At 39.8% G+C, this 23,996-nt stretch overlaps 1 pseudogene across 1 annotated transcript in view; it reads left to right on the forward strand.

Annotated features, from left to right (window-relative positions):
- Positions 1-23,996, forward strand: part of LOC309629538 (protein SEC13 homolog pseudogene) — a 117,609-nt pseudogene that overhangs the window by 88,534 nt on the left and 5,079 nt on the right. The window lies entirely within an intron of this gene.

Genomic DNA, 23,996 nt, shown 5'->3' on the forward strand with positions numbered 1-23,996 from the left:
TCCACACCTCCCCTCCTGGGAGCCAGTGCAGCCCGCCACTGCCAGGGTCCCATGATCCAGGGACAACTTCCCTGGGAGAACACACGGTGCACCTCAGGCTGTTGAAACGTCACCCCTGGCCTCTGCCACCACAGGCTTGCCCCGCATTCAGTGCCCCTCCATCCCTCACCCCGTTAGAATGAGCCAGAGCCCCCTAATCAGCTGCTCCTTTAACCCCGTCCTGTGTGGACCAGAACAGACACCCTCAGGTGACCTACATGCAGAGGCGGGGCCAAATCCAAAACTGAACTCCAGAAGCTGAGCGAACAAAGAAGAGAAAGGGAAATCTCTCCCAGCAGTCTCAGCAGCAGCGGATTAAATCTCCACAATCAACTTCATGTATCCTGCATCTGTGGAATACCTGAAGAGACAACGAATCATCCCCAATTGAGGCGGTGGACTTGGGGAACAACGATATATATATATATATTATTTCCTTTTTCTCTTTTTGTGACTGTGTATGTGTATGCTTCTGTGTGCGATTTTGTCTGTATAGGTTTGCTTTTACAATTTGTCCTAGGCTTATGTCTGTCTGTTTTTTGTTTTAGTATCGTTTTTAGCACTTGTTATCATTGGTGGATTTGTTTTTTGGTTTGGTAGCTCTCTTCTTCCTTTCTGTTTTTTATTACTTCAAATTTTATTTATTTTTAATAATTATTCTTTATTTTAATAACTTTATTTTATTTTTTTCTTTCATTCTTTCTTTTTTTTCTCTCTTTTATTCTGAGCAGTGTGGATGACAGGGTCTTGGTGCTCTGGCCAGGCATCAGGCCTGTGCCTCTGAGGTGGGAGAGCCGAGTTCAGGACATTGGTCCACCAGAGACCTGCAAGCTCCACGTAATATCAAATGACGAAAATCTCCCAGAGATCTCCATCTGAATGCCAAGACCCAGCTTCACTCAACAACCAGCAAGCTACAGTGCTGGACACCCTATGCCAAACGACTAGCAAGACAGGAACACAAACCCACCCTTTAGCAGAGAGGTTACCAAAAATTATAATAAGGTCACAGACACCACAAAACACACCACTGGACATGGTCCTGCACATCAGAAAGACAAGATCCAACTTCATCCACCAGAACACAAGCAGTAGTCCCCTCCACCAGGAAGCCTACACAAACCACTGAATCAACCTTAGCCTCTGGGGGCAGACACCAAAAACAACGGGAACTACGAACCTGCACCCTGTGAAAAGGAGACACCAGACAGTGTCTGTAAGTTAAGCAAAATGAGAAGACATAGAAACACAGAGCAGATGAAAGAGCAAGGTAAACACCCACCAGACCAAACGAATGAAGAGGAAATAGACAGTCTACCTGAAAAACAATTCAGAGTAATGATAGTTAAGATGATCCAAAATTTGGAAATAGAATGGAGAAAATACAAGAAACTTTTAACAACAACCTAGAAGAACTAAAGTGAAAACAAACAATGATGAATAACACAACAAATGAAATTAAAAATTCTCTAGAAGGAATCAATAGCAGAATAACCAAGGCAGAAGAATAGATAAGTGACCTGGAAGATAAAAGAGTGGAAATAACTACTGCAGAGCAGAATAAAGAAAAAAAAAATGAAAAGAATTGAGGACAGTTTCAGAGACTTCTGGGACAACATTAAATGCACCAACATTCGAATTATAGGGGTCCCAGAAGAAGAAGAGAAAAAGAAAGGGACTGAGAAAATATTTGAAGAGATTATAGTTGAAAACTTCCCTAATATGGGAAAGGAAATAGTTAATCAAGTCCTGGAAGCACAGAGAGTCCCATACAGGATAAATCCAAGGAGAAACACGCCAAGACACATATTAATCAAACTGTCAAAAATTAAATATAAGGAAAACATATTAAAAGCAACACGGGAAAAACAACAAATAACACACAAGGGAATCCCCATAAGGTTAACAGCCGATCTTTCAGCAGAAACTCTGCAAGCCAGAAGGGAGTGGCAGGATATATTTAAAGTGATGAAGGAGAAAAACCTACAACCAAGATTACTCTACCCAGCAAGGATCTCATTCAGATTTGATGGAGAAATTAAAACCTTTACAGACAAGCAAAAGCTGAGAGAGTTCAGCACCACCAAACCAGCTTCACAACAAATGCTAAAGGAACTTCTCTAGGCAAGAAACACAAGAGAAGGGAAACACCTGCAATAACAAACACAAAACATTTAAGAAAAGGGGAATAGGAACATACATATCGATAATTACATTAAATGTAAATGGATTAAATGCTCCCACCAAAAGACACAGACTGGCTGAATGGATACAAAAACAAGACCCGTATATATGCTGTGTACAAGGGACCCACTTAAGACCTAGGGACACATACAGACTGAAAGTGAGGGGATGGAAAAAGATATTCCATGCAAATGGAAATCAAAAGAAAGCTGGAGTAGCAATTCTCCTATCAGACAAAATAGACTTTAAAATAAAGACTATTACAAGACACAAAAAGGACACTACATAATGATCAAGGGATCAATCCAAGAAGAAGATATAAAAATTGTAAATATTTATGTACCCAACATAGGAGCACCTCAATACATAAGGCAAATACTAACAAACAGCCATAAAAGGGGAAATCAACAGTAACACAATCATAGTAGGGGACTTTAACACCCCACTTTCACCAATGGACAGATCATCCAAAATGAAAATAAATAAGGAAACACAGCTTTAAATGATACATTAAACAAGATGGACTTAATTGATATTTATAGGACATTCCACCCCAAAACAACAGAATACACATTTTTCTCAAGTGCGCATGGAACACTCTCCAGGATAGATCATATCTTGGGTCACAAATCAAGCCTTGGTAAATTTAAGAAAATTGAAATCATATCAAGTATCTTTTCTGACCACAATACTATGAGACTAGATATCAATTACAGGAAAAGATCTGTAAAAAATACAAACACATGGAGGCTACACAATACACTACTTAATAACGAAATGATCACTGAAGAAATCAAAGGGGAAATCACAAAATACCTAGAAACAAATGACAATGGAGACATGACGACCCAAAACCTATGGGATGCAGCAAAAGCAGTTCTAAGAGGGAAGTTTATAGCAATACAATCCTACCTGAAGAAACAGGAAACATCTCGAATAAACAACCTAACCTTGCACCTAAAGCAATTAGAGAAAGAAGAACAAAAAAACCCCAAGGTTAGCAGAAGGAAAGAAATTATAAAGATCAGGTCAGAAATAAATGAAAAAGAAATGAAGGAAACAATAGCAAAAATCAATGAAACTAAAAGCTGGTTCTTTGAGAAGATAAACAAAATTGATAAAACATTAACCAGACTCATCAAGAAAAAAAGGGAGAAGACTCAAATCAATAGAATTAGAAATGAAAAAGGAGAAGTAACAACTGACACTGCAGAAATACAAACGATCATGAGAGATTACTACAAGCAACTCTATGCCAATAAAATGGACAACCTGGAAGAAATGGACAAATGCTTAGAAATACACAACGTGCCGAGACTGAACCAGGAAGAAATAGAAAATATGAACAGACCAATCACAAACACTGAAATTGAAACTGTGAGTAAAAATCTTCCAACAAACAAAAGCCCAGGACCAGATAGCTTCACAGGCGAATTCTATCAAACATTTAGAGAAGAGCTAACACCTATCCTTCTCAAACTCTTCCAAAATATTGCAGAGGGTGGAACACTCCCCAACTCATTCTACGAGGCCACCATCACCCTGATACCAAAACCAGACAAAGATGTCACAAAGAAAGAAAACTACAGGCCAATATCACTGATGAACATAGAAGCAAAAATCCTCAACAAAATACTAGCAAACAGAATCCAACAGCACATTAAAAGGATCACGCACCATGATCAAGTGGGGTTTATTCCAGGAATGCAAGGATTCTTCAATATATGCAAATCAATCAACGTGATACACCATATTAACAAATGGAAGGAGAAAAACCATATGATCATCTCAATAGATGCATAAAAAGCTTTTGACAAAATTCAACACCGATTTATGATAAAAGCCCTGCAGAAAGTAGGCATAGAGGGAACTTTCCTCAACATAATAAAGGCCATATATGATAAACCCACAGCTAACATCGTCCTCAATGGTGAAAAACTGAAACCATTTCCACTAAGATCAGGAACAAGACAAGGTTACCCACCCTCACCACTATTATTCAACATAGTTTTGGAAGTTTTGACCACAGCAATCAGAGAAGAAAAAGAAATAAAAGGAATCCAAATCAGAAAAGAAGAAGTAAAGCTGTCATTGTTTGCAGATGACATGATACTATACGTAGAGAATCCTAAAGATGCTACCAGAAAACTACTAGAGCTAATCAATAAATTTGGTAAAGTAGCAGGATACAAAATTAATGCACAGAAGTCTCTTGCATTCCTATACACTAATGATGAAAAATCTGAAAATGAATTTAAGGAAACACTCCCATTTACCATTGCAACAAAAAGAATAAAATATCTAGGAATAAACCTACCAAGGAGACAAGAGACGTGTATGCAGAAAATTATAAGACACTGATGAAAGAAATTAAAGATGATACAAATAGATGGAGAGATGTACCATGTTCTTGGATAGGAAGAATCAACATTGTGAAAAAGACTCTACTACCCAAAGCAATCTACAGATTCAATGCAATCCCTATCAAACTACCACTGACATTTTTCACAGAACTAGAACAAAAAATTTCACAATTTGTATGGAAACACAAAAGACCACGAATAGCCAAAGCAATCTTGAGAAAGTAAAACGGAGCTGGAGGAATCAGACTCTGTGAATTCAGACTGTGCTACAGAGTGACAGTAATCCAGACAGTATGGTACTGGCACAGAAACAGAAGTAAAGATCAATGGAACAGGATAGAAAACCCAGAGATAAACCCATGCACATATGGTCACCTTATCTTTGATAAAGGAAGCAAGAATATAAAGTGGAGAAAAGAAAGCCTCTTCAGTAAGTGGTGCTGGGAAATCTGGACAGCTACATATAAAAGAATGAAATTAGAACACTCCCTAACACCATATACAAATATAAACTCAATATGGATTAAAGACCTAAATGTAAGTTCAGACACCATCAAACTGTTAGAGGAAAACATAGGCAGAACATTCTATGACATAAATCACAGCAAGATCCTTTTTGACCCACCTCCTAGAGAAATGGAAATAACAACAAAAATAAACAAATGGGAGCTAATGAAACTTAAAAGCTTTTGCACAGCAAAGGAAACCATAAACAAGACGAAAAGACAACCCTCAGAACGTGAGAAAATATTTGCAAATGAAGCAACTGATTAACGTCCAAAATTCACAGGCAGCTCATATCAAAAAAACAAACAACCCAATCCAAAAATGGGCAGAAGACCTAAATAGACGTTTCTCCAAAGAAGATATACAGATGGCCAACAAACACATGAAAGAATGCTCAACATCATTAATCATTAGAGAAATGCAAATCAAAACTACAATGAGATATCATCACATACAGGTCAGAATGGTCATCATCAAAAAATCTACAAACAATAAGTGCTGGAGAGGGTGTTGAGAAAAGGGAACCCTCCTGCACTGTTGGTGGGAATGTAAACTGATACAGCCACTATGGAGAACAGTATGGAGTTTCCTTAAAAAACTAAAAATAGAACTACCATGTGACCCAACAATCCCGCATATACACTGAGAAAACCATAATCCAAAAAGAGTCATGTACCACAATGTTCATTGCAGCTCTATTTACAATAGCTAGGACATGGAAGCAAGCTAAGTGTCCATCGACAGATGAATGGATAAAGAAGATGTGGCACATAGATACAATGGAATATTACTCAGCCATAAAAAGAAACGAAATTGAGTTATTTGTACTGAGGTGGATGGACTTAGAATCTGTCATACAGAATGAAGTAAGTCAGAAAGACAAAAACAAATACTGTATGCTAACACATATATATGGCATCTAATAAAGAAAAAAAGGTCATGAAGAACCTAGGGGCAGGACGGTAATAAAGACGCAGACCTCCTAGAGAATGGACTTGAGCACACGGGGAGGGGGAAGGGTAAGCTGGGACAAAGTGAGAGCGTGGCATGGACATATATACACTACGAAATGTAAAACCGATAGCTAGTGGGAAGCAGCCGCATAGCCCAGGGAGATCAGCTTGGTGCTTTGTGACCACCTAGAGGGGTGGGATAGGGAGGGTGGGAGGGAGGGATGCACAACAGCAAAGAGATATGGGGATATATGTATATGTATAGCTGATTCACTTTGTTATAAAGCAGAAACTAACACACCTTTGTAAAGCAATTACACTCCAATAAAGATTAAAAAAAAAAAAGTTATCAATGTGCAAATTTCAGAGACTAAAAAAAAAAAAAAAAAAAAAGACTCTCTTCTCCAGTGGCAGTTCTCAAAGGAATTGACAGCTGAGTGATGTCAGACAACAAATTCTCGAGAGCTGGGGGGAATTAACTCTTTAGCACATGAAGGGAGATCTGGATGGTGTAACATAGAATCCATGACAATGAACAAATATTTATAGGAAAAAAAATTCACGATCCTTGGTAGATAAAGGGCTATAAAAGCACTAAGTGAGCCTCTGATAGCAAGAGTCTGGGTTGGAATTGAGATCCATCAATAGGTATGTTAGTTGTTCTCCGGTAGGACTGTTGTGTTTAAACTCTCTGACTTGCTACATCCTTACAATTCTATTATTTGGCTCTCAGTGCCTTATGGACTGTTGGACATGCAATAATATTGATTGATGATATTGATATAAAGCAAATTTTTGTAATCGAGCCTTGTTAAAATGTTAGCTGATTTGAGGCAAAATTTTATATAAGATTTGTTTACAGTAAAAGTTCTCCACCCCTCAACTGATCTTTTTGTGGTCTTGTGTGTGTATATGTCTGTTGGCCCTTGGCATAAAATAACTATTTTACTGTTTAATATTTAGACAAATATCCTCTCATATAACCAATGACTATGTCTTTGTAATGTTACCAAAGTGAGGTGTAACTTTAGAGATCATCAGAACTTCTTTTCTGTATTCCACAAACTAGCCTGCATATGAATCACCTTAATAAAATACGAATTCCTGGGGTTCACTCCCAGAAATTCTGGTTCAGTAGGTTCAGACAAGGTTAGCAACAGTACCCTGCCAGATGTTATTAGATCCTTAGGCAAAAGGAAAAAAATCAGTCATACCGATCATGTCTTTATTTAAACGGTTGATAGTTTTTAAACTCTAGATTGTTTTACATTAACTTATTTTTAAAAAATATTGTGTTAAAATATTACTTATCTTGATTACAGAGATTTTTGCACCCCTTAAATTATGTGCCCAAAGTGAGTGCCTCACTGTCACCCTGGTTCCCCGGTGTGACTTTAAGAACTGGAAGATGAGAGAAAATTTTTTTCTTTTGAAATTAAATGATCTGACTTTCCCTTATTCTCTCTACAAGGAAGTGAAGGTTTGGGTGAGATGAGACCAGGTTTAGAGGACTATACTGAGGTGCTGAGAACTGAAAGGAACCAAGTACCATTAGACAGAACAAAGCTAATGCTTGCACTCCTTGGACTGTAATGACCTAGCCTCCCTCATAAGCCTTCCCCCTTGTAATAAAGCTGCTTTTCTCACATTTAGGACTAACTAACCTGAGAGAACAAAGCTGACAGTGACTCACAAAAGAGAAAGAAGAACAGGGATAGAGTCCAGTCGTTCTGAAACTGTCACCCAGAAAGGAGTCTCAATTGTTCAGGTTCCGGCAGGAAAGATAGGGCATACGTGTTTTGTCACAGTCCACCTTGCATGTGCAATATTGTAATTTACAGGAAAAAATATGTATTTGGTGATCTGAATGACCAAATCTATATTTCCTCTATATATTTGATCTTCATCCACAGTTCTTGGATTACAGCTCCCCAAACCCTTGGAATTTCCTGAGGGATAAGAACAGTGGGATAATATATGGTCTCTTGTTCTCAGTTCCTGAAACTGTTTCAGGGAAGGTGACTTTTGGATCCTACCCAAAGGTATATATACGTATATACCACATCTTCTTTATCCATTCAACTATTGATGGACATTTAGATTGCTTCCATATCTTGGATATTGTAAATAATGCTGCAGTGAAATAGATATGCATTCCTTTAATATCTGCTTATAATAAATCAGCAATCTAGTGAGTAAAAGGGTTTTCCTGAGTTCTGTGAGCCATTCTAGCAAATTAATCAAACCCGAGGAGGGAATTTTCAAAACTTCCAATTTGTAGCTGGTTGGTCAGAAGTACAGGTAACAACCTGGTCTTGGAACTTGCATCTGAAGTAGAAAGTGGTCTGGTGAGACCGAGCCCTTTACCTGCAGAATCTGATTCTGTCTCTGGGTAGATAGTATCAAAATTGAATTGAATTGTAGGATACCTTACTGGCATCCAAGAATTGCTTGTTGGTGTGGGGAAGTCTCCACATGCATACAGGTTGCAACTGGGTCAAGAACTTTAGTTAGCTTGTCCCCTCAAAGTTCTCATTACTGGAATAACCAGGCAAATATTGTTCTATCGCTGTCTCACCTTTAATATAGCCTTACAGACTGAACACTATATTTGTTCTATTATATTTCATAGGTAAAGAACTCACAACTTACAAAAATATTACCCTATTTTGTACGCATGTATATTGAGGAAAAACTGAATGAACATCCATGACATTTTGATGGTGATTATTTTTCTGGGTGATATGATTAAAGTGGTTTAGTTTTCTTCTTTCTCCTTTCCCCTACTTTCCAAATTTATTACAATGAACAGATATTTCTATTAAAATCAGAAAAGAAAATATTTAATGTCTTATATTTACTATGTGCTATTTCTCACTTGATTATTGGGTACCCTCAGATTTATAAAAGGTGGACATGAAAAGTAATTCAGTTTATAGCATAGTTCACCTGCCTATTCCTAGTCTATGCCCAAGTCCTAAACTACTGAAGACAGAAAATTTCCTTTTTCCTGCCTCAATTTCTGCCCCTGTTTCCCTTGTCTGTCTTCTCATGTCTTGTATTAAAGAAATTCCACAACTTCTTGTAGTATCATGAAAACCGCAGAATAACACAATACCCATTTAGAAAGTTTGCCCTTAGAATTTTCTAAATCAAATCAGGTCACTGGCCTATGAAAAATCTTCTATTGGCTTCCTGCTACACTTAGAATAAAATCCCAAATCCCTCCACGGGCTACAAAGGCTCCTCTTGATCTCACTCCTGCTTCCTCTTCAACTCATCCCTATCACTTGCTCTCCCCTTGCTCACTCCATTTTAGTCACACTGACTTCATTGTTCCTCAGACAAACCACACAGGCTTCCACTTCACACACTTTGCATTTTACAGCTCCCTCTCTGTGCTAATATCTTCCCTCAGATGGGCTGATTCTCTCACTTTACTTTTTTAGATGGGCCTTCCTTGACCGCTGCAATTAAACTAGCAGCTTCCTAGCAGTCTGTATCATACCATCCTGTTTTATTTCTGTTATATCACTTTTTATATCTGACCTTATGTTGTATATTTATTTGTTTATTGTCTATCTCTTCTATTAGAATTTTAACCTCCATGAGAGCAGAGGCGTTTACTGCTGTGCCCCATTGGACAGAACAATACCTGGTACGAGGTGGGGGTTCATTAAGTATTTGTTGTGAGTGAAATGATCTTTACTAATCAACTCCTTTACCTAAAAAAAAAAAAAAGTCCTAACACGTTTTGAAACTCTTTTATAATATCTATAAACTGGTTTTCCGTTTATTCCTTTACAAGAAGGATGGGAACAACTAATATACCTATTGATGGATCTCAACTCCAACCCAGACTCTTGCTAGACATTTTTACATCTTGGATGACTTGCTTTGGATTAGTAAAGTCGTGTCAATCTTTATCTCATGATTCTGATGCTTTCAAAGCTTTGTGATTTCCTAAGTTCTCTTCTCCAGCATTTGTCTACTGACCTTAGGCTCCCTGCTAAATTCTGTCAATTGGAATGTGTTTGGGAGGAATCAGCTGAAGGAGAGACATTTTTGAATCCCATGCTTGATCTGAAAATTAATATAATTTCTTCATTTTATGTGATAATGTCTGTGTTTTATTTTACTTATTTATTTCTTTTAGATCAACATCTTACCCTTTGTAATATACTCACAAATGTATACACAAATTTCATGTTTACAAGTACGAAAGGCAAAGGAACCTCAAAGAATCGAAGTAACTGTGTCATCAGGTACATTCAATAGTGTTCATACTGTTGTCCCCTGTCTGTGTTTATTTTAATAAAAATAATATTTTAAATTACTTATGGGGCACACACTCCATGATGATGTTACCACCACCCCTCCATCCTGTCACACACACACACACACACACACGAATGCATGCCCCAGGATAAACATACCCTCCCTAGGGAAGTGTGTGTCATTAATCATCCTCAAAGGGTAGTACTACAAGAAAACATGAGGACACTTTCTGATGCTTGATGGGGAAAGCTTTGTCATAGGCAGTAGGGTGGGAGTTCTATCATAGTGAGGTTGAGAGTAGGCTTCCTAAAACATTCTAAATATATCTAGTTTGCCCCATTTCATCCTTCTTCACTTCTCAATAAATTTATTAAATTTACTCAAATAAATTTGAGTAACGTGAAGTTCATACTCTACCTAACATTGCTCATAAGAAATGATGTTGAACACAGAAATATTATTCTTTGCATAAAACATTCAAGCACCTTGGTAACATGACATAATTTTGGATATCATATACATGTAGGAAATAAAAAGATTTTTATAGTCCCAATTTTGGATGACAAAGTAAATTCTTCAATGAAATTACTGTAGTAATGTAAAGATAATAGTCTATTGGACCAGATTATAAAGCCATAAGGTTGTTTCAATCAGGAAAGTATTGTGATTCAAAGGAAAACTATAGAAATCCTCATTCATTGACCTTGTATTTTCATTGTCAAAAAGGCTGACAGAAGACGAGTGTCCTTGTAGCTGAAGGATTTTAAATTTAGTGCTGCCAGGGAGATCAGCTCGGTGCTTTGTGATGGCCTAGAGGGATGGGATAGGGAGGTTGGGAGGGAGGCACAAGAGGGAGGGGATACCGGGATATGTATACGTATAGCTGATTCACTTTGTGATACAGCAGAAACTAACACATCATTGTAAAGCAATTATACTTCAAAAAAGATGTTAAAAAATAAATAAATAAATAAAAATAAATTTAGTGCTGCTACTGGCATTACGGAAAAGTAATGTAAAGGGTCATAAAGTGTATTCCAAAATGTCACTTGCTCAAAAATACCATTTATCTGTATTAAAAATACCTTAGCACAAACTATTCTGTATAAAATAAGTTACAAGCATATATTATACAACACAGAGAATATATCAATATTTTATAATAACTATCCATGGAGTATAACATTTAAAAATTGTGAATCACTATACCATACATCTGTAACATATAATATTTTACGTCAACTATACTTCAATTTAAAAAAATGTTTTTTAAAAAAGATGTATTCTAAAACCAAAAATAAAAAATACCTTAACTTAGAGAAGTTCTATCAAAAAATATATATTTGATTAATGTGTTTGGTACCATATTACAAAACAATGATTCACAACAAATGATTGCCAAGTCCACCTCTTCCTAATGATCCCGCTGGGACATAGTTTCTATGTTCAATCCTAAATCATAAGCCTTTTTGTCAAATCTATTGAACCCCACCCAAGACAGGATATTTTTGCCTGTATCATTTTGTTCAGATGAAGAATTACTATAAAACAGTGGTTCTCAAAGTGTGGGATGGTGGCTCTGAGCTCTTTCAGTGAGTCCCTAAGATCCTTTCAGAAGATTTCTGAGATCTATTCTGAGGGTCCATGGTGTCAAAACTATTTTTATAACAATCCTAAGATATTATTTTCCTTTTCACTCTCATTCTCTCATGAGTATCCATTGGAGTTTTCCAAAGGATACATGACATGTGATGACATCATTGCCCTTATGGCAAGTTGAATGTGTGCCTGTGTATTCTTCTGTTTTTTTGTTGTTTTTTTTTTAAACTTTGTTTCATGGCCTAGGCCTTAGTTTTTGTGTGTGTGTGTGTTTTTAATTAATTTATTTATTTTTTATTGCTATTTTTGGCTGAGTTGGTTCTTTGTTTCTGTGAGCGGGCTTCTCATTGCAGTGGCTTCTCTTGTTACAGAGTACGGGCTCTAGGCACATGGGCTTCAGTAGTTGTGGCACGCAGGCTCAGTAGTTGTGGCACGCAAGCTCTAGAGCGCAGGCTCAGTAGTTGTGGCACACGGGCTTAGTCGCTCTGCGGCATGTGGGATCTTCCCAGGCCGAGGCTCGAACCCATGTCCCCTGCATTGGCAGGTGGAATCTTAACCACTGCACCACCAGGGAAACCCTATTCTTGTGTTTTAAAATATTCTCAGTGTTAATTTTGAATACAGTAAATATCAATAGATATAACTCACAAAAACAAAAGCTGTTAAGGATTTTAATTATTTTTAAGAGTGTAAAGGGGTCCTGAGACCAAATACTTGTGAACTGTTTCTACAGGCAAGTTAGTGATTAAAAATGTGTTGAAGATCTACTATGAACAGGCCCTGGAACACCGAGTTTGAGTGGACTGAATCCCTTCCTAAGGAGCATCCTATCTTGTGGGCAAAAGCAAACACTTATAATGTGTTGAACCCAGTGAAACAAGCACAGAATATTTATGATTGCTAAGAAGAGGAACATTGACTTTTTCATTTGTTAGCCTGGTATTTAGGTCCACAGGAAAGTCATGAAAGAAGGAGAGAACATGCTACCTTCTGGGGAACTGCACGGAGTTGGATCAGGACATTTTGAGGGTGAATAATCTCTCTAAAACTTAACTTGTAGCTTCAGCTACTTTCATAAATTAGATGATTACTATTAGACCACATTCAAAATAATCCACTGAATGGTGTGTTGTGAAGGTTTAACAACTGCTCTGAAAAAAAAAATCTGATTTGTAGCATTTGCTAAATTCCTTGGTGTAAATATTCACACCACAGCCAATTTCAAGCTACCAACATGATGTCACTAACCACGGAGTTGGGAAGAGATGAGCACACCATTATATACGATTATAGAGTATTTCCATCGTACATAATACACTTACCATAAGTATCAATCACCTCAAGAGAACAGATAATACAACGTAGTAAAATAATTCGGAAGTCATGAATTTTGAGTATTTATTATCTTTGTATTGTATTATAATTTATTTAATTTTACATATATAGTTTAATTACTATTATTTATTTTTAGGGAGAGAGAGAGGAAAAGACAGAGACACACAGAGAGAGGTAGAGCCAGAGAGAGAAAGAGAGAGAGAGAAGAGAGAGGGGGGAATAGAGAAGAGAGGAGAAAGAAGGAAGGAGAGAGAAAGGCAGAGAGAGAAAAGAGAAGGAAAGAGGGAGGGAGAGAGACAGAGAGAATATATAGTTTAATTTTGAATAATGACTGTGTTTAGCAAACAGCTTGTGAAATTCCTGAAAATTTAACAATTGTTTCTTGCAAACCAGTGTAAGTTGGCTCTAACATACCACTGAATCCACCATCTCATTAGCTGTATTGTTGATTATGGTGTCACTACAGTTTCCTCATTCTGGAGGGGGAGGAATATGGGACATCCTGACTGAGAGGCAAGTGGGGGATGGTAAAACTCAAGTGATGGGTATAGTTATGGGAAGGTGTGGATGGCAGACAGGGTGGGTGGGGGGCAGTTGTGCAAGGGTTCCAACAGAAGGGTAAAGAATGGGAATTCTGAAGTCAAGGTCAGAGAATGAACACTAGATATTAGACATAGGAGTTCCTTAGAGGGAAGGAGAGCATTCATATTTATGGGGTGCCTACTGTATGCTCTGAATGCTGCCTGGCACATCTGATCTCAAGTAATCACCACAACATGGCAGAAATGCAGATAGCTAAAAAGTACAGTGTAATACTTTAAACTCAGGTCTATTTAACTTCAAAATCTTCATTTCATCAAGCAAAGATAGAAAATTTACATGATAGTAGAATAGGGGTATATGGAAGCAGAAACTAAGGAGACAAATACTGAGGCCAGAGTGTGAAAGCAAGATCACAATGTGCTGGACTGGAGAAGGCTAGCTCTGGACAACGCAGTCTTCCAGCAGCCTGAGGCGGCTTCCTAAGAGGAATGTCTGTGATCTTTGAAAGACAGAACATACTCTTGTGATGAAAGAGGATTCTTCTCTCCTTTTTTAGGAAATGCCCAGACCTTTGTGCACTTATAGCCAGCAACATGAGAATCAGTGTGGTAGTTAAAGGAATTTTTTATAAGCAAAATGTAGGAATCCAGAATTAAGAACATCTAATTTGTGACTATCCATAAAAAGCCCCAAAAAGGGAGGAAGAGGAAAAGCCCCAGGGAGATGGTGTTCAGCTCTGCTTTATTCCACTACCGCTGCTGTTGGTGGCCTTCTGCAGCTTCTCTCTGTCCTGCCTTCAACAGAGGGTCTCAGCTGCCTGCCAAGCACAAACAGCTTGTTGCCCTGAAATCATAAAGCATGGGTCCTCCAGGAACCTCCCTTTTTCCATTCTGCTTGTGTCTCAGGCTCTCTTTCCTACATTGGCCCTCAGATAGCAAGAGGGCTGTTGGACTGGCCCTGCACCTGGTCAATATGTTGGTTAGGTCCTCTGGAAAGCAGATGCCAAGACAGAGTTGGAAGCACAAGCTCTTTACTGCAGATAATGCCTGTTAAAGAGGAAAGGGAGAAGGAGTAAGCAGGGAGAGACTTCAGACCATGATGCAGGTCCAATACTTGGGAAAAGGAGAAGTAGATGGAAGGAGCATTTGGTAGAAAGAGCCTCAGACTGTGGGGTAACCCTGAGAAAGTCTCCGTCTGCAAAATGGAGACTTCAGTACAATAGGGGAATCCTGAAATTCAGTATACCACCTTACTCAGTCATTGTCTGGGGGTTGCCAGAGAAGAATGTGGCCTCAAATGAAACACTACAGTGGATCCCAAAGGCATGGCAACTGAAGGCTGTTAGCTAACTGCATTCCTTGGAGCTTACTGGCAAGTTTGTTCTTGAAGGCTGGTCTGAGCATCACACCTCCACACATGCTCAGAAAATTTGCTACTGCTGTTTTTCTAGACAGTGAAGGGCGGTTCTCATTGGCTTGGTGTTGATGGGAGGAAGAACAGGGCCTCGGTCCAGGTCTCTGGTTCCTGATCAGGCTTTCCCCTGAATGTCTGATGTTAGAGCTTCCTTTGGGAGGGCACTTGGTACTCCTTCTGAATACTTTATCCACTTTATTATTCAGGATTCTTTTGGTGGCAAGTGACAGAAATCTAATTTAGTTCATCTTAAGCAGGAAAAGAATTTTTGGCCTCATGTAACTGAACAAAGGGAAGGGTAAAGATCAATAGGGACTTGGAACAAAAATGCCACTGGGATCCATCTAATTTATTTTTCTTTCTCCTTCTTGCTCCATGTGGCTTTAATTTCTCCACACCTCCACCTCCACTCACCACCCCAATTGAAACTAGAACCAAGGCTGCTTATAGTTTCACCCAAGAAGAAAGAGCTCTTCTTCTCCAACTCCAGTTCAAAAATCCTGGGGGAAAATCTAGTTGGTCTGGTTTTAGTTATAAGCCCATTACCTCACATTCATTCAAACAAATTGACTATCTGCGGGTGTTAGGCACTGTTCTAGTTCCTTAAATACTGGAGTGAACAAAACAGATAAGTTTCTTCTTTCATGAAACTTTATTTTTTCAGGGAGAGACAGGTAAACAAGTAAATGAATAAACAAACAGGATAATTTCATGTAGTAATAGCTACTGTAAGCACAATAAAATAAAGTGATAAGACAGGGAGTGACTCTGTGGGTGGGGCCACTTTAGATGGGTGATCAGGGAGGGTATCTCTGAGGTGGCATTTGAGGTGAGACCAACTGAAGTGAAAGTCTGATTTCTGTGAGCATCTGGAGCACAGCTGACTGGGCAGAGTGAATCTAAGACCAGAATGAGGCTGTTGTATCAGAGGGAAGGAAAGAAGGCCAATATGGCTGGAGATTAATAAACATGGGCAAGAGCGAGAAGAGATGAAGTCAGAGAGGGGAGAAAGGGCCAAATCCCATAGGGTCTTGTTTGCTGTGGTGGAGTTTGGATCTACTTTAAATTCAATGGGAAGATAAATGAGGAATTTTAATCATGGGACTGACATGTATTAAAAATCACTGTGGCTACTTGTCAAGAAATAGAGGAGCAAAGAGAAGAGCCAAGAGGTATGACACTGATCCAGGAGACAGATGGCCTGGATCAGGGTAGACATACGGAGGTGGAAAGATGGGAAATATGTATTGTAATAGGGAAGTAACTTGTATTCTATTACTAATTAGTAATCACTAAAGAGATGTTGCCTATACATAGGCCCATCTCTGGGAACACTGCTTCCCCGGTAATGAGTGTTAAGCTAAAATACCTTGCTTAGCTCACAGGAAACATCCTGACTAGGCCACCTGTGAATGGCTGTAGGAAGGGAGAAATTAACACAGCCCCTCAGAATCTTGCCAGGACCAGGACTATACCTCTTCTCCTTTTAGTATAAAAGAAGCCAGAATTCTAACTTGGGTAAGATGGTTCTTTGGGACACTAGTCCTCCATCTTCTCAGTTTACTGGTTTTCTAAATAAAACCACCATTCCTTGCCCCAGCAACTCACCCCTCAATTTATTGTCCTGTTGTGCAACAAACAGCATGAATTCTGACTTAGTAACAATATCCATCAGTCTTGGATATGAGAAGTGAGGGGGAGGGGGAAATCAAGGAACACTCCTAGGCATTGGGCTTGAGAAACTGAATGAATGTTGTTCTATTATTGAGGCCACATATCTGGATGCTTTGGGCCATGAGTTGCTGAAGAAACATTTCAATTTTCATAACAAGTAGTACAGAGGTAGAACATTCCAGGGCTGTTTAATTTAGGGCTCAAGGATGTCATCAAGAGCCTAGGTTATTTCTTTCACCTTTTCTCTACTTTAGATTAGCTCTATTCATGGTCTCAATGTGGCTGCCATTATTGTAGGTATAACTGCTTTACCTATAGTATAGCTATAATACTAAGGCATGCAGGTGGAAACAGCCAGATGCAGAAAAAGGGTGGGTATTTCATTTGTATGGCTCACTTAATCTGTAAAGAAAACCTTGCCTTCACATTTTATTGACTAGGGCAACATCACAACACCACACTTAAGCCAATCACTGGTAGGGGGTAGGACCACTATGATTGACACAGACTGACCATGAGTCATCCTCTGGAGCTGGGAAGGGGCCTAGTCCCAGGAAGCACATTATTGTCTGGTATCTGAACAAGATTTTCATTCTTTTAGCCAGAAAAAAATGTGGATAGATGCTGTGAGTAAGCAACAAACATGTCATATACAGATTTGTGAACATGAGGAAGAGCAGGAGGTAAAGCTTGAGAAACAGGTTGATCTTGTTTTTATTTTATTTTATTTTAAATGATAACACTTTATGACCAAGCTAGGTTTATATCTGGAATGCAAAGTGTGTTTAATTTTTTAAAATTATTTATTTTTGGCTGCGTTGGGTCTTCGTTGCTGAGCGTGGACTTTCTCTAGTTGCGGCGAGTGAGGGCTACTCTTCGTTGTGGTGAGAAGGCTTCTCATTGCTGTGGCTTCTCCTGTTGCAGAGTACAGGCTCCAGGCATGTGAGCTTCAGTAGTTGTGGCACGAGGGCTGAGTAGTTGTGTCTCACAGGCTCTAGAGCGTAGGCTCAGTAGTTGTGGCGCACGGGCTTAGTTGCTCTGCAGCATGTGGGATCTTCCCGGACCAGGGATTGAACCCATGTCCCCTGCATTGGCAGGGGGATTCTTAACCACTGTGCCACCAGGGAAGTCCTGATCTTACTTTTTAATACAAACTTATATAGCTCTTACTACTCTGGTTCTCATTTGCTTCACAATGAAATACCTGGGAATAAAGAATACCTATATCTTGTGTCACCTCCAGAGATCCTAATTTAAAGGATATGGGGTGTAACCTGGGCTGCAGATTTGAGAAGGTGCCCCAAGTAATTTTAATGTACCCCTAAATTTGAGAACCACTGGTTTACTACACCCAGAGTCTGTTTAAAATTCAGAGAGAATGTTTAATTCTCTTTAAAATTCTTTATGTATATTTAATTCTCTTAACAGTCCTATGAGATAAGTACCATTATTAAAGTTTATTTTATAGATGAGGAAATTGAGGTGCAGAAAGATTAACTTACCTGGATGTCTGGTGCAGACCATGCTCTTAGACACTACACCATGTGGAGTAAACAAATAAAGATCCGGTTTAGAAGTGTTTGAAATGCCTATTAAAAATCCAAGTAGAGATGTTGAATGATGATTGGATGTATGAATCTGGAGTTAGGGGAAGACTGGGAGTATTGACATAAATCTGGTTATCCTGGACATAGAGATAGTATATAAAGCCACAGGCTTATATGAAATCACCTATAGAGAGTATATAAAAACTGAACAAGAAAAGCGAGTCTATGTGTAGAGAAAGGTGATTAGTAGTTGCCTAGGTTGGGTGTGGGAATGAGAATTAGCTATAAATGAGCAAAAGAGATCTTCCTGGGGTAAGAGAAATGTTCTAAAACTGGATTGTGGTGATGGTTGCACAACTCTGTAAATTTACTAAAAATCATTGACTTGCACACTTAAAATGGATGGATTTCATTGTATGTAAATTATACCCAACAACGTTGTTAAGAAAAAGAAAATGAAAGGACCAAGAACTGGGCATGCCAACATTTAGAGTGCAAACACATGGAAAGATGTAGTGAAGACTTGGAAGGGAACAGGAGAGTGTAGTGTCACAGAAGCTGAAGGAGAGAGTAATTCAAGGAGGAAGTGGTCAACTGTTTGAAAGCCCCCAGTGTTTGCAGAAAGGACAGAGCAGTGACCACTGGATTGGGTAAGATGAAGCCATGTGACTTTGATAGGAGCAGTAACAGCAGAGTGGAGGAGTTGGAAGTACAGTCAGGGAATGAGAGGTGAGGATGTAGAAGCAGTAACCAGGACCAACTCTTTGGAAAAATTCAACTATGAAAAGGAGCTGAAAATGGGGAGATGGAGAAATTGAAGAAGAAGAAGATGTGGGTTTCCCCCCCCCCCGTGTTTGTGTATATATTTAATTATTGAGTTTGTATGACGATGCAGTAAAAATTACTGAAGAAAGCCCTTGAATGGGGAGAGGGAATGGGGTCCAGAACACAATGGAATGGTTGGATAGATAAGAAATGGACAATTCATGCATTTTTAATTTTTTGGCCAGGCTGCTGCTTGGGATCTTAATTCCCCGACCAGGGATCAAACCAATGCCCCCTGCAGTAGAACCATGGAGTCTTAACCACTAGACCTCCAGGGAATTCCCTCATGCATTTTAATAGGAGGAGCAAGTTCTATTCTGAGAGACTTTATATTCTAAGTAAAAAGTAAGAAGCAACATCATCTGGGAAAATGAAAGCAAGGAGGGTAGAGACTGTTTTAGAGGGTTCAGGAGCAAGGAGTTGGGACATGCATATCCTGGATGATGGGGAGATTTCAATGGAAATACAGTGAAATTACCAGGCAGAGACAAGGACCCAACTGAATTCTTGGTTTTAATATCTCAACGTTCCTTTACTCAGATTGTTTTATCTGTTTTTTATCCAGCACAAATTTGTTAAGAGTACCTCTTCTTTTTTTTCTTAACCTCTTATTTCTCTTTTCTAATTGTAATAGAAAATTATCTAATTGTAAATTACATAATGTAATTTTAAATCATACAAAGACATTTTTAGCCCACTTCTGACTTTAAAGGGAATACTTTAATGTTTCGCCTTGGAGTAAAAGCTGGAATTTTTATTTGACACATACACACACAGATACAAGCACACATTCCCCACACCCTCCAGTTTATAGAATTAAACATATCTCTGAATTCCCACTCTATTGAGTCTTTAAAAATTAAGAAAAGTATGTTGAATAGTTATTGGGTATTTTACAGATTCCTTTTTGACATCTATGGGAAAAAGTATCTATTTTGCTGCTTTGATCTTTTAATATGTTGAATTTTAACTTTAAATTTCTGCAGCCAATCCCTTTTGATCATGTTACATTTTTCTTGTAATGCACAACTGGGTTCTGATTCTATAATTTTATTTTGGATTTTAAAATGTTAATAGTATTCATAAAATATTGGTCAGTAGTTTTATGTTTTATGGTTTTCAGGTTTTGGTGCAAAGTTATACTGGCTTTGTAAACACTGTTTGAATGTCTTCCTTTTCTTTTTATACTTTGGAACTATTTTAATAGCATTGGAAATCTTTGTAAATGTAACAGAATTTGATTGAAGTCCCCTGTGACATTGCCTGGATTGCGTGGTTTTTAAAGGATAGCTGTTTGTTTGTGGTATTTGGTCTCCTGGGATTTTCTCATCTCTTTTGCTGTCTTTTTTGTTCATTTATATTAATATATAATTTGTATTTAATATAAATTTGATACTTTCTATTAAAATTGTCCATTTTATCCAACTGTCTCATAATGTTTAAAAATTCCCTTTACATTTGTGTTACAGTATGTTTACACTTTTTATCACTTCTACATTTGTACACTTCCTGTTTAAAGATAGCCTGGAAACTATTTCATTGTTATTGTCCCATTCTTAAGTGTATTTATTAGCTCAATCTCTGTTTTTCCTTTTTTTCTAATCCGTTGACTTTTGCTTTTATCTTTCTTTTATGTTGTTCCATTTGGTTTACTTTTGCTTTCTTCTGAAATGTCTTGATTTGAAAGTTTAACACTTTCCTGGTTAATAATAAAAATTGTTAAAAGTTAGGAGTTTTCCTCATGGCTTTAGAAGTTTCTCACAGTTTATGATGCATTGTTATTTTATTATTGCTATTTTCTAAATTAGTTACGGTTTTTGATTTTTTTCTTGACCAAACTGAGAGAAGGTTTCAAAATTTTTTGGTGACAGGATTCTTTGTTTTTAGTTTTTAATTTTCAAAGGCAAGCTAAAGTCTTCTACTGTAATTGTATTTCTGCCCACTTCTTGTTGCCTTATTTGAAGTTGTTGCCTTTTGGATTTATATGCTATGATATTTGCTATATAAAACTTATGATAATTAGAACTTCATTGTGGACTGTACCATTATGTGCTTTGATATAGTAACCATCTTTATGTATTTTTTTCTTTACCAAAGTGGCAAACTTTCCCTAATTATTATATGGCTGGGCCTTTTCTTCAAATTAAAATATATATTCTAAACTTCCTCCCATTTTGAGCCTGTTTATCACCAAAAAACCTACATCCCATAGTAAAGAGGCAGATGAATTCATAACTTCCACATCTTGATCCATAGATTCAATTATACTGTTAGAGCTCCAAATGTCTCTAGATCCTTTCTTAGCATAAAGAATAATGTAGGGACAGAGGAGAGAAGATGGCGGAAGAGTAAGACGCGGAGATCACCTTCCTTCCCACAGATACAGTAGAAATACATCTACACGTGGAACTGCTCCTACAGAACACCCACTGAACGCTGGCAGAAAACGTCAGACCTCCCAAAAGGCAAGAAACTCCCCCCGTACTTGGGTAGGGCAAAAGAAAAAAGAAATAACAGAGACAAAAAATAGGGACGGCACCTGCACCAGTGGGAGGGAGCTGTGAAGTAGGAAAGATTTCCACGCACTAGGAGCCCCTTCGCGGGCAGAGACTGCGGGTGGCAGAGGGGGGAAGCTTCGGAGCCACGGAGGAGAGCGCAGCCACAGAGGTGCGGAGGGCAAAGCGGAGAGATTCCCGCACTTCCCGCACGGAGGCTCGGCGCTGACCAGCACTCACCAGCCCGAGAGGCTTGTCTGCTCAGCCGCCGGGGCGGGCGGGGCTGGGAGCTGAGGCTCGGGCTTCGGTCGCAGGGAGAGGACTGGGGTTGGCGGCATGAACACAGCCTGAAGGGGTTAGTGCACCACAGCTAGCCGGGAGGGAGTCCGGGAAAAAGTCTGCAGCTGCCGAAGAGGCAAGAGACTTTTTCTTCCCTGTTTCCTGGTGCGCGAGGAGAGGGGATTCAGAGCGCCGCCTAAACGAACTTCAGAGACGGGCGCGAGCCGCAGCTAACAGCGCGGATCCCATAGCAACAGGGGCGCAGAGGGAAAAACGGAGAGACTCCCGCACAGAGGCTCGGCGCCGAGCAGCGCTCACCAGCCCGAGAGGCTTGTCTGCTCCCCCGCCAGGGCAGGCGGGGCTGGGAGCAGAGGCTCGGGCTTCGGTCGGATCGCAGGGAGAGGACTGGGGTTGGCGGCGTGAACACAGCCTGAAGGGGTTAGCGCACCACAGCTGGCTGGGAGGGAGACCGGGAAAAAGTCTGCAGCTGCCGAAGAGGCAAGAGACTTTTTCTTGCCTCTTTGTTTCACGGCGCGCAAGGAGAGGGGATTCAGAGCGCCGCCTAAACGAACTCCAGAAACTGGCGCGAGCCGCGGCGATCAGCGCGGACCCCAGAGACGGGCGTGAGACGCTGGGGCTGCTGCTGCCGCCTCCAAGAAGCCTGTGTGCGAGCACAGGTCACTCTCCACACCGCCCCTCCCGGGAGCCCGTGAAGCCCGCCACTGCCAGGGTCCCGTGATCCAGGGACAACATCCCCCGGGAGAACGCACTGCGCGCCTCAGGCTGCTGCAACGTCACGCCGGCCTCTGACGCCGCAGGCTCGCCCCGCCTCCTCTGTACCCCTCCCTCCCCGCGGCTTGGGTGAGCCAGAGTCCCCGAAGCAGCTGCTCCTTTAACCCCGTCCTGTCTGGGCGGGGAACAGACGCCCTCAGGCGACCTACACGCAGAGGCGGGTCCAAATCCAAAGCTGATCCCCAGGAGCTGTGCGAACAGAGAAGAGGAGGGGAAATCTGTCCCAGCAGCCTCAGAAGAAGTGGATTAAAACTCCACAAACAACTTGATGTGCCTGCATCTGTTGAATACCTGAATAGACAACGAATCATCCCAAATTCAGGAGGTGGACTTTGGGAGCAGGATATATTAATTTTTCCCCTTTTCCTTTTTTTTTTGTGAGTGTATATGTATATGCTTCTGGGGGAGATTTTGTCTGTATAGCTTTGCTTTACAATAGCTTTATTTTACTTCACTATATTATAGCTTCTTTCTTTCTTTCTTTCTTTCTTTCTTTCTTTCCTTCCTTCCTTCCTTCCTTCCTCCTTCCTTCCTTCCTTCCTTCCTTCCTTCCTTTCTTTCTTTCTTTCTATTTTTTCTCCCTCTTACTCTGAGCCGTGTGGACGAAAGGCTCTTGGTGCTTCAGCCAGGCATCAGGGCCGTACCTCGGAGGTGGGAGAGCCAACTTCAGGACACTGGTCCACAAGAGACCTCCCAGCTCCACATAATACCAAACGGCAAAAATCTCTCAGAGATCTCCATCTCAACATCAAGACCCAGCATCACTCAATGACCAGCAAGCTACAGTGCTGAACACCCTATGCCAAACAACTAGCAAGACAGGAACACAGCCTCATCCATTAGCAGAGAGGCTGCCTAAAATCATAATAAGGCCACAGACACCCCAAAATACACCACCAGACGTGGACGTGCCCACCAGAAAGACAAGATCCAGCCTCATCCACCAGAGCTCAGGCACTAGTTCCCTCCACCAGGAAGCCTACACAACCCACTGAACCAACCTTAGCCACTGGGGACAGATACCAAAAACAACGGGAACTACAAACCTGCAACCTGTGATAAGGAGACCCCAAACACAGTAAGATAAGCAAAATGAGACGACAGAAAAACACACAGCAGATGAAGGAGCAGGGTCAAAACACACTAGACTTAACAAATGAAGAGGAAATA

The sequence above is a fragment of the Balaenoptera borealis genome (assembly GCF_965194805.1).
Source record: "Balaenoptera borealis genome assembly, chromosome: 5".
Classification (NCBI taxonomy): Eukaryota; Metazoa; Chordata; class Mammalia; order Artiodactyla; family Balaenopteridae; genus Balaenoptera; species Balaenoptera borealis.